Source organism: Sinocyclocheilus anshuiensis, unplaced genomic scaffold (assembly GCF_001515605.1).
Source record: "Sinocyclocheilus anshuiensis isolate Anshui unplaced genomic scaffold, SAMN03320099.WGS_v1.1 scaffold796, whole genome shotgun sequence".
Classification (NCBI taxonomy): domain Eukaryota; kingdom Metazoa; phylum Chordata; class Actinopteri; order Cypriniformes; family Cyprinidae; genus Sinocyclocheilus; species Sinocyclocheilus anshuiensis.
In genome coordinates this window covers 609,618-622,648 of record NW_015557105.1, presented here as the reverse complement: position 1 = coordinate 622,648, position 13,031 = coordinate 609,618, and the positions used below count along the sequence as shown (strand labels likewise).

Sequence of the window (13,031 nt, the reverse complement as noted above, 5' to 3'; positions counted from 1 at the left end):
CGTCCAGGCCCCCGCCAAACCTGGTGGCAAGCGAAAGAGCAAGAGGCCCTGAGACGGGCAACCCAGAGGTGGAGGAACCTGCTCTTCAGGAGATGGTAAGCACACTCCCCCGGAGGAGGGCCGGGCGGAGAATCTTTTAATCTTTTTCCGCCACTGACCTCTTGGTCGGTGGTACCCAAATACTCAACAAAGAGTGCATTGGCTCGTTTAGTTTACACTCGAAGTAGATTGGTCTCTCTAAGCGAGATCCCAATTCGTTGGTCATCCGACGTGACGTCTCCGTTCCCTCCTTCAGGGAACGAGGGTTACCATATGTAACCGAGACGTTTTTTGGTGACTGGCCTTCAGGAAGGAAGTTTTTACCAGTTCAGAGTCTTCGCAGCCAATATTGTTTCCTCTGTCATGTTCATTTACAGTTCTTGTAGCAATTTTGAGGAAGAAAGAATGGTTGTATGTTTGGAAAACAATTCTTATTGCATCTACATAAACTTGCAAAGAAGAAGGTAATATTACCAGATGACATTTATTTTGTATATGCATATTAATTGAATTTTTATTATTGCACTATTTATTTGTTTATTTATTGTACAACTTGTACACTTTTTATTAGTAGAAAACAATAAATTAGATATGTTTCAGTCATCTTTTATAGAAGCTTCTCTGAACAAGACTATATCTGGCATAGACTAACATGGCATGCTGTTCTTCTTTCATTAATCTTTCATGTGTTTCTGTTCTTTATAATTAATGACTTAATCGTTATAGTGTGTTTCACTAGACTGTGTCTTTCTGGCACAGAGATACAGAATTCAAAAATCGATGAAAGTAGTTTTTCTTCCATTGTGTTTCCTTTCTGCTGGTTCACTTTTTGTGCCATTTCAGAGGGTTATTTCACTTACAGCACATTCGTTTAACTAGAAAGAGTGGAGGTGGCACACAACATTTTTCCTTTGGTTATCAGTTATACGTACTTCTTTTATTTTATAGTTTCTATGTTCAAGAAAATAATCACAGTTTATATATAAAGGTGTGAATATAAGAGAAATGAATGCATGGAATCTAGAGTCATTTATTCTCTAAATGAAGGTAAAATGAGTTGCGAAAGCATCTTTAAAAAGACAGAGCGATGATGGATAATTGTATGAATGTGTTGATTAATATCTTGCAGGTTGTCCGTTTTAATCTGGAGTTTAGAAAAGTGAGGCGGAACTCTCTGGTGCTGCTGTGGGCGGAGCCTCTGTACAAGGGCCAATCAGAGATCAGCAAGGGGGCGGAGTCTGAGGATTGGACCTCTGTGTTGAGTGAGCCGGTGACGGAAACTCACTTAAAGGTGCGTTTAATTTCTCTTTTGATTGCAGTACATTTATCAGGATTGGACAAAATTCAGAATTTAGGAACGTGATTTGAATTTCAGTCTAATCCTTCATCCTTAAATTCAAGTTACAGTGGTGCATCAGGAATCAAATAACAATTTAAGGCAAGATACTACATGTAAATAGGGTTAAAATAAAAATTTATTAACATATATATATCACCATACTTTATCCAGCTGATTAATCACAGTACATTAAGATGAATTTTAAACAGAAATCTGAACATTGGATAAAGCCAGGTTCAAATTTCTTGTTTCATTTTGTTGATATATTACTGAAATCATAAATATATATAATATTTAAAAAGGCCTCTAACATTAGCTTGCTCTCTGTTTTCTTTTTATTTATTATAGAATTTTTTTAACGTTTTTTTAAACTTGCTATGTGTACTGCGTTAGGCTAACTGAGACTTGTTATAGCACTTGTATATCATTGCTCTTTTGTTGATTTTGATTGCTTCCATTGTCCTCATTTTGGATAAAAGCGTCTGCTAAATGACTAAATGTAAATGTAAATATAAAATTACATGCATTAATCAGAAATGGCTGTCAAAAGCCAGAAAAATATACATTTTATCCATGCTTTTTTAGAAATAAAATGTTATATAATTCTGGTCCAAAATTATATACAAAAAAACCCTCTGTAAAAAAATCTTCAAAATATAGATAGGAGTAAAACTGTAGATTTTGGTGTATGTACAATGTTAAATGACAAGTTACACATTGAATTAAAGTGAAATTTTGAAGTAGAAAGACTTCAATTATATTTTCTTGTAAAAAGTACAGTAATCTTTTATTTACAACTTCAAAAAATTATTTTTTACCGTATAAGTGCTGCTGAAGTGCAGACTCCAGACAGCCTTTAAAGATACAGATTGTAATTTAATTCTACTGATGCAAATAGATGAAGTGTAATAAAATAAACACTTAAATGTGTATTTTGGGTGTTTTCTTCCTGCTGGTCTGAAATAAGACATGCTATGGAAGCAAAATAGACTAAAATCTCAAACGTGACAAACCTGCAGTGTTTTGCCTTAAAAAGCGTCTCGGTTCAGTTCACGATAGTTACATTTGCATTCAGTCCCACCAGAGCTTTGAAAGAGGCGTGAGCTGTTTCTGGATTCTTGATGTGTTTATTGCAACGACATTTCATGTTTTTCTCATCAAACAACCAGATTAGTGAATAGCTCGACACAATCCGTTCCGGGGCAAAAAAGTACTTGAAAATAAAAAATAAAGAAGACAGTTAACTTAAATTCTTTTAGGAGGAAATTATATACTCTTCTCATGAAGCATCGCAATGAAGTAAATAAAAACAAAGCTACAATATTAAACTATTACCTTAATGAGTACAAACATAAGAACAGTATATATTAAGTTAATTCAAATTATTTAAATATTGTCATGAAGCATTGCAATTAAGTAATCAAAAACCAGTGCTACAATATAAAACTATTAACTTATTGAGTATAAATATAATAACAGTATATATTATTTAAAAAATATTTAAATGTTATTTCCATGAAGCAATGCAAAGAAGTACTCAAAAACCAACGCTATAACATTACAATAGTAACTTATTGTGTATAAATATAAAAACAAAAAAGTATATATTAAGTTCATGATTATATATTAGTATATAATAAGTAAAAGCAGGCAGTAAACAAAATTTATTTAAAAGCACTGTTTACCTTATGTAGCGATTATAGCAGCAGAAATTCATCAAATGATGGTCAAATAAATTATTGTAATTTATATATAATTTTTTAATTGTAAATAGGCACCTTCAACTTTCTTAAAGGGATAGTTCACTCACCAAAATAAAAAAAATAAAAAAACATTTTTGTGTGCGTGAACTATTCAAATTTATTTATTTATTTTTCGGATTGATTTATGTAGGTAAATAGGCACTTTGAAATGAACCCTTTTGTTTCCACAATAGTAATAAATTCAAAGAGTTTTGGGTTTGAGTAAATGATGAGGTTTGTTTTGGGTGCACTGTCCCTTTAAATACTCTATACATCTGTCTAAATGTTCAACTCAGGTCTGTTCTTACCTTCACGGACGCCTCGGAGCAGGATTTGGGCCTTTACACGGTGGAGCTGAGCGGAAACCCTGACGTCTCCTCTAATTTCACCTTCGCTGCGGAGGGTAGACATTCATTTCATCTCTGCATAATGCATTACCTGAACACGGTGGCACGAAAACCACCAGCATGAAAACTTGATGCATAACTCATCTTTTCTTAGCGCATCCCCGGTATTTTATCATCATTCAGCCGCTGATTAATGTTTTGTCGAGCTCCTTTGCCCTTAGCCATGTGGAGCTAAACTCTTCAGGACACCGGCCCTCCAGGACCGAGTTTGGGCACCCCTGTTGTACACAATCTGTGTATTTTCACCCTGCACCAAGTGTGACAGAACATGGACTGTTTGTGTCAGAAACTATAAACTACATGACAAACATCTTCCTATAACTTCAAATACAGTGAGATGAACTTTAAATAGACATTGAATGTGACTTTGCGATTGTGCTATTTTCTTCCTCAGATCTGGAGAGGCTGACAGAACTCAGCTGGCATGTCAGAAACCCACGTAAATGAAGCAGATACACGTCAGAAACTGCAGCGCTGTTCAGAGAATCTGAGATGCACTAGTGTTCAAAAGTTTGGAATCGTTAAGGTTTTTTATGTTTCTGAGAGAAGTCCATTCTGCTCACCATGGCTGCATTTATTTGATCAAAAACAATAAAATTCTGAAATGTTTTTACAAATTAAAATATCTTGTTTTTATGTGAATATGTGTTAAAATGTATTTTATTCCTGTGATCAAAGCTGAATTTTATTTGAAAAAGAAATATTTTGTAACATTATAAATGTCTTTACTTAATGCATCCTCACTGAATAAACGTGTTCATTTCCAAAGAGCAAAAAAATCTTACTGACCCAAAACATTTGAACAGAATTCAGAATTCTGAGTGTGCATCTTGCAGTTCTGATTTTTTTCCAGACATGGAATAAAGGAATTTTTCTCTTAATTTTGACTTTTTTTGTCTGAGAATTGCAATATATTAAGTCATAATTGTGAGATAAAAAGTCACAGTTGTCTTTTAAAAAAAATTTCTTCCGTGGTGTAAATAATCTTCTATAAATAGTTCATCCAAAACTGGACATTCTGTCATCATTTACTCGCCTTAATGTTGCTCCAAAGTTGAATTTGTCCTTCTCAGAAAAACAAAAGCACATGATCTCTTCTGAATCTCTTCTGCAGTGATCGCTCTGAAGTCTGAAGGCTGGCAGGTGGATGTGTCTGAGCAGGGAAGTGTGCTTCTGTGGCTGCAGACAGAAGCTCTCAGCAGCGCCGCGGTGCTTCAGCTCATCCTCAACGACAGAGATCTCCAGCACTCCGGTGACTACATGTCTGATTGACATTAATACAGTGTATATTCCTTTAGTATTCCACCAGCGACTTGCTGAATGATTTCTGTGTGGATGTGTGTGTCCTGCAGACCCGTAAGATTAACTTTGACAGGGCACAGGGTCTGGTGGAGATCCTGTTTGATCAGATATCAAAAGAGGATGAGGGCTCGTACACCGCACAGCTCAAAGACGGCCGGGCCAAGAACTAGTTCACGCTGGTGTTTGTGGATAAGAGTATGTTTACAATGTCACATTATAACATTAGACTACAGAGCTGCTCTTCAGGGAAAATGTAAATTGATTAGACCAATAATAAACGATGCAAATATAGTGTACATTGGAAAACAGCTGAAATATTCATCTGTTTTCAACATTGATAATAATCAGAAATGTTTCTTGAGCAGCAAATCAGCATATTAGAATGATTTCTGAAGAATCATGTGACACTGAGGACTGGAGTAATGATGCAGAAAATGTGTAACATTTCACAATATTACTAATTTTAGTGTCTTTTTGATCAAATAAATGCAGCCTTGGTGAGCAGAAGAGACTTCATTAAAAACATTAAACATCTTAACCCTCACCGGTTGCATATACATATACCTTTTTATTTTTTTAAGAAACGTATTTTTACTTTTTAGAAACTTTTATTATGTATCCTTACTTATTTTTCCTTACTTTTTAAGAGTTTTGGGACTAGTATTAAATTTGCCAGATTTTTTTACATTTATTTAGGAGACCCAGATTTCTCTTAATAATATTAAAAAGGAAATAATAAAAATAATTTTTTTATAAATGTAATTTTATGTAAAATACAAATTATATATAATAATAATAATAATAATAATTTATTTATTTAGTAAATTCAAAATTTAGACCATGATCTAAAACTACTTTTATTACATATCATGACCAAAGCATTCAAAAATGCTTTTTTGCATTCATAAAATTATCAATTTTATTTTATAAAGTTTCATTTTACGTTGTATTTTATTAAGTCATTTTTAATTTTTCAATCACTCATTTAATGATGCATCATCTTTATGATGCATGCAACTTAAAAAAAATTAAAAATGATAGATAGATAGATAGCTAGATAGATAGATAGATAGATAGATAGATAGATAGATTAAATTGTAAATTATATTACAAATCAAGATATTAAATTATAATTATAAATTATAAAATCAAAAATTATGGTAAGTATATAGTCCTTTTTTATAAAGTTTAATTTTACATTTTGTTATAAAGCCGTTTTTCATTTTTCAATCACCCATTTAATGATGCAGCAAAAGTCAAAGTCAGTTTTTCTGATATATGGCGACAGTCATATTTAATATTTCTCCAGATTTAATCTTTATTTTTCTGTTTGTCAGAGTTTCAGGACACACTGGCCAAATCTGAGGCCAACAGACGCAACTGGAAGAGAAAGTCGGGTGATGATGTTAAAATAAATATAGGGGGGGATGATATAGCTAAAATTGATACAAATCTTATTTAAAGTAGCTTTAGATGGAGAACAGCACATCAAATTGAACCCGAATCGAATGAATGAATGAATCCGATATTTCTCTCTGTGTTTTGATTTCTAAGGTCCTCATTTCGAGGAGTTTTTGTCATGGACAGTGACTTCAGATTGTGAAATGATTATGAAGTGCAAGGTAATGATGTTTATTCACTAATGACAGTGCATCGGCATTTAAACACGATGATAACCCTGTGTCTACGGCTGCAGGTCACCAGCGTGAGCAAAGACACGCGTGTGAAGTGGTTTAAGGACGGAGTGGGGCTTCCTCAGGCTGTGTCCGAGCCCACGGGCGTCCCGCAGGTACAGACGACACATTCACAGTTACATACAGAAACATAAACGGGGGCAGATTTAGTGATTTAGGGGCCCTAAGCAAATTTCAGGAATGGGGCCCCAACACAATAACTATATGTGACCCTGGAGCACAAAAGCAGTCTTAAGTCCGTATATTGTATATTTGTAGCAATAGCCAACAATACATTGTATGGGTCAAAATTATTGATTTTTCTTTTATGCCAAAAATCATTAGGATATTAAGTAAAGATCATGTTCCATAAAGATATTTTGTAAATTTCCTACTGTGTATATATCAAAACTTAATTTTTGATTAGTAATATGCATTGCTACGAACTTAATTTGGACAACTTTCAAGATGATCACTCCTCCATAAAAGCCCAATTTCACGTGCAAATCAGTAAAATCATGTAACGTGACTTTTGCAAAATGGGACGTGCTTGGTTTATTAAAGTTGATCAGATTTATTCATGTTTTTAAAATCGCGAACTTGCGCTGTTCCTCTGGAGGATTACTGCGCATGCGCTCAGGAGCAGAAGACGGACATGTCAAGTCATCTTTTACCGCCTAAACGATCAAATACACGCAAAAATGTGTCAAAATGCAGCGCTTAGTGATTATTCACATAAACCCTCGTCGGTTATGTAATAACTGAACGTAAACAGTTGAGAATGAACATACAGTAAATTGGACCTCTTAAAGTGACAGCGGGCTATTTTCCTGCTGCGACTGTGTGCTTAATATTAATCAAACAACAAAAGACAAAGACAAAATCACTTACTGCTCTTGACTGAAGGACTTTTTGTAGCTTTAATAAGTAAAAAATGAAGTTTAATTCTTACATTGAAGATTATGCAGTTTTTTTTATTTATTAGATTATTCATATTTATCACTATCTTTAAATAAATCATTTATTTAAAGTTTTGGTCGTATGGCCCACTTATAATTGTGTTAAATGATCGTGATTACAATATTGACCAAAATAATTGCGATTATGATTTTTGTCATAATCGAGCAGCCCTAATGTCAGTTTTTTGTCAAAATTGGTTTTTATTCAATTATTATTCTATAACATCTTGTCTATCTTCTCTGAAAATATCTTGGCAAAATTCACTTGTTTAGTGCAGAAAATAGTGATTTATTGTGGCAAGCAGAAAAGACTGTCTTTCTCTAGTTTGCTAGCACATGCTGCGGAGGTGCTTTCCCTTAACACTACAAAAACAGTTCACCTATCAAAATAAACTATGTGGCGTATCTAATAAAGGTGTATCAATGCACATTTTCCGCTAGTCCTGTGTGAACTACGGAATGCAAAGTTTGGGGTAACCTTAGCTAGTCTGCTTGTGTAATGAAGCAGTATAGCGCTCTTAACAGAGCTCTCGTTCTTAAAGGGACCAGCACCATTTTCATATTAACGCTATACATTACTTTCATTTAGTTCAAATGGTGACAGCGTGAAATAAAACTACAAGTTTAGAACGCAAAACTACAAGTTATGGTTCTGAACTGTGTCTGGTTATGTATTATAAATCCAGAGCAGTGGTGTAATGTAACAAAGTAATAATACTTCGTTACAGTACTTAAGTATATTTTGGGAGTATCTGTACTTTACTTGAGTTTTTATATTTCAGCCAACTTTTACTTTTACTCCACTACATTTCCTAATTAAAATGTATACTTTTACTCCGATACATTTCCCCGAAGCATATTCGTTACTTATTACAAAATAGTCAGAAGAACACGGACTGCAGGAAAGCAGGTTTGACGAATCAGTGGTCTGGCGCTTGCAAGTTAGACTCCTAAAAAACACCTTTGCTCATGTGCAAACAAGTGATCACACAAACGCAGATGATTTCAGTGTCCACTCAAGTCGAGGCTGCTGTGCGATATACAGTATATCTTCTGTGGTAATATGGTAAGTGTTGTTGTAATGATGTGCGATCTGACATTATCAAGTAGGTTAACGTTAAATCACACACAGAGTGCATGCTCATTGATTTATTAATCTATTCAAATTCTAAATTCTAAATTTCTAAATTGTAGACAGCAAAAAATGCTTCTGTACGCTTTTTATATTTATATAATTTCATATAGTTAACTTAATCTATATCACACAAAGAGTACCGTTTTTTACCCAGATAGGCTATCAGCATAACAAATGTAATAATCATTTTATAAAAGTTTGATAAAGTTAGCATTAAGTTAGCCTGTTTTTGCTCAATTTTGCCAATGAAAGTAGTTCCAAACAAAGATCACACAGCACTGTTTTGCGTCTCTGAGCAATGGTGTTTACTTATTGAATGAATCAGCTTTTTGAACGAATCGGTTGAATAAATGATTCAGTGATTCAGTCATTAACACAGTCAAATGCTTTGTTTTTGAATGAAACAGCCGTTTGAATGAATCAGCTGAATCTCAATGACTCACTCATTAACAGTCACTTGCTGCCACCTACTGGCGGTTTTAATTTCACATTTCGACTATTTTTTTCATGTTCTAAATCATTTCAAATATCAGTATTTACATTTACATTTAGTCATTTAGTTTCGACTATTTTTTTATGTTTTAAAATAATTTCAAATAACAGTATTCAGCGTTTTATGTTAAAAACTAAACATTATTTATTCATCTGTGACTGCAGGTTAAATGCTTCGTCAACTCTGAAATAGGCCTACATTAATCTGTGTAAATACATCTAAATCCTATTTCAGATGCAGATTCCAGAAATGTTTTCTTATGTTGGATTGAAAGACACTAAGTACCGGATGAAGTGCTTTTATTCTTACCCAAAAATACAAAATGGAAGAAAGAGTTAAAACTGAACACAATCTTGCTACTATGAACGTTTTTTTATATATATAATTATTTGCTCCTTTTCCATTTTGCATTTACTTGTACTTTTACTTTCACTACTTAAGTACTTTTAATATTTAAAAAAATACTTTCCATACTTAAGTACAATAAATATCACATACTTTAAGACTTTTACTCAAGTAATATTCTAAACGGTGACTTCAACTTCTAGTCATTTTCTGGTAAGATATCTGTACTTTTACTTGAGTATGGCTTTCAGGTACTTTATACACCACTGATCCAGAGTAGTAGAACAGGAGCAGAATTGGAGATAGTCTGCACGCTGTAATCTGTGATGTTTTATGAACAGATATACACTTAATGTTCAAATGTTTGCAAGTGTTATGTGTTCCTTGGGGACATTTTGTATCTTTTACAACATGTACAGTGATTAAAATAAGTCTTTTACCACAGTAAAGTGACTTGTACTTGTGATAATTGACTGTTTTTATTTGTTTTTGACTGCTTTTATTTTCATTGCCTCTCTTTAAACCAGTTTTCTCAAAATTCTGTTCCTGAAAATCATGGTGATCAGCCAACTTCAGACAACCATAACTTTTGTTACGTTCAAGCTGTGGATGAAATAAAAACAGTTTTGGAAATGGTATCAAATATAATAAAATATATAATAGGTAAAATTTCACCATGTGGTGGGTTTCCCTAGATTGCATCACATATGCTCTCCCATTTAATTCAATTCAAGTTTATTTGTATAGCGCTTTTCACGATGCGAGTCGTTGCAAAGCAGCTTTACAGGAAATGAAAGTTTCTACATTATATTTAGTAATAGCTTATCAGTGGTGACTATCCCAATTTGATATCCATATGGAAGAAATGTACGGTAAAAATCAAGCAGTTAGTTAATGTCATGCAATCAAACAGATGGTGAACACTATTAGCAGCAATGATTATATGTTGCAATCAAACTTTAAGCAAAATTCGGTAGTTTTGGTAATGTTGTCTGAGGGTTGGCATCATCTGAGGTCCTCTGAGGGGTTGGCATCATCTCTTCTCAGGTGTTCTGGATCCAGACTGAAGCTTGTGTAGTTCCTAGTTACCACGGGATGCCTCCTTTAGTGGACTTTGCTATCCTAGGTACTACCAAAAGTCCAGAGTTTTGCGACCTTAGGGAGCGTGATGGATTGTAGCGTGGTAGAAGACTAGTTAGGTACGCAGGAGCTAACCCATTAAGGGCCTTATAGGCAAGTAATAATATTTTGTAACTGATACGGAACTTAATAGGTAGCCAGTGCAGAGACTGTAAAATTGGGGTAATATGATCATATTTTCTTGACCTGGTAAGGACTCTAGCCGCTGCATTTTGGACCACCTGTAGCTTGTTTATTGAAGATGCAGGACAACCACCTAGCAGTGCATTACAATAGTCCAGTCTAGAGGTCATGAATGCATGAACTAGCTTTTCTGCATCAGAAACAGGTAACATGTTCTGTAGCTTGGCAATGTTTCTAATGGTGCGTTCAAGTCATGTCGGATAGATCGTATTTACGAGTTGAACGCCACCACAAAGTCGTTATTACGAGTGGGAAACTCGAAATTTTCTTTAAGCCCCGAGTTTCCGAGTTGGGGGCGTGTCAGTGAGAAACATGGCGGAATCGATGGATGCAACGTCTGTAGTTGACGATACATTTTTGTTTAAATTGATAGTTTAGTTGTCCTATAAACTTAAATTGGTCATGTTCTTGTTACGCAGCTAGTTAATGAAATTCAAGTAAAAAAATGCTATCATTTTTGCACCTATAGGTGAAAAATCTTTTGATTTGCCATGTTGCATGTTTTAAAAATATTAAAAACGCAAAACACACCTGATGCGAATTCTTTGCTCTTCATTTTCTATAAGCAGAGTTAACAGACCCTGTTGTATTTTCTTGTAATTTATTAAAAGAAGGTACACCGCCATCTTGTGCCGACTAAACTGACTTGAACGCACCTGACGTCGTGATTACGATTTGTCAACTCGTAAATACCAACGTCCCAGGAGGACTTGAACGCAGCATAGGATGGAAGAATGCTGTTTTTGTAACATGGGAAATATGATTTTCAAAAGACAAGTTGCTATCTAATATAATAACATGTTTCGTAGCTTGGCAATGTTTCTAAGATGGAAGAATGCTGTTTTTGTAACATGGGAAATATGATTTTCAAAAGACAAGTTGCTATCTAATATAACACACAGATTTTTGACTGTAGAGCAATGGTCGCCAACCCGTCGATTGCGATTGACTGGTAGATCTTTATCACTGTCCCAGAAGATCCCGAAAAAAAACAGTAAAATAAGTACAAAAATGCATTACATTTATGGGGTTATATTACAGTAATATGTATTGTTTTGTTGTGCTTTCAAGACCAGCTGGTACTTCAAGTGAGTCTTCAGAACAGTAACACCAAAAATACAAATTCATTTGGTATTTAAGGAAGGTTTCTGTTTATACATATATATTTCTGTATGTATATATAAATTATATATTTATATATGTTGTTAAACTTCAAATATGACACAAAAAATGCTTTGAAAATAAAATGACATTGCAAAATGTCATTAGTAAATAATAATAATAATAATAAATGTAAGCAGTAAATTATAAATAATATATTATATAGACATAGACATACAAAGTAATATATATTATTAGAATATATTATTATATAGCATCATTTATATATATGTGTGTGTGTGTGTGTGTGTGTGTGTGTGTGTGTGTGTGTGTGTGTTGTTCTAAATTAAATATAACATTTTACTACTTGTTTACAAAAAAATTAAACATTATGCTTCTTTGCTTTATATTTATTTTGTTTATTTCACTAAATAATTATATTACCAAAGCCAAACAATTTATCCTGACTACATAAAAAATAATAATAATTAAGTGATCAAACTGAGCTTTGCTATGCACAAACAAATGTATAGCTTTATATTGTTGCTGTTACAATTAACTAATTTGGGACTTTTTTATTATTCATTTTATTTATTCCTCTACCAAAATTGTGGGACAGATTTATGAGACAAAGTAAATGGAGCATCTGAGAAATTAAAGTGTAATTGTTTTTAGTCCAGTTCAGAGTTAGTTAACTGACACTAAAACCATAAAAAAAAGTTACTTGAAATAAAATAAACAGGAACTGAAATAAATAAATTAAAAAATATATATATTTAATGTAATAAATAAAATATATTTTTTAATCAACTTTATTTCAGATCGTTTCCGAGGCAACATTTCTCGTTTTAATTTAGTTGATCTTGATGTACTAAAAAAAACTAATATTGAAATTGAAATAAAATTAATAAAAACTATACAGACATATTTCAAAATAAATGAATGAATAAACAAATAAAAATGACAAAATGCACAACAATCTAAGATTCAAATGAAAACAGAAAAATAAAACCAAATTCAAAATATTAATAAAACCTAGTGCTGTCAAACGATTAATCGCATCCAAAATTAAGTTTTTGTTTACATAATATATGTGTGTGTACTGTGTATATGCATTATGTATATATAGATGCACACACATACAGCATATATTTTGGAAATATTTACATGCAT

At 33.2% G+C, this 13,031-nt stretch overlaps 1 pseudogene; it reads left to right on the top strand.

Annotated features, from left to right (window-relative positions):
* Positions 1 to 13,031, top strand: part of LOC107677645 (myomesin-3-like) — a 62,141-nt pseudogene that overhangs the window by 47,891 nt on the left and 1,219 nt on the right.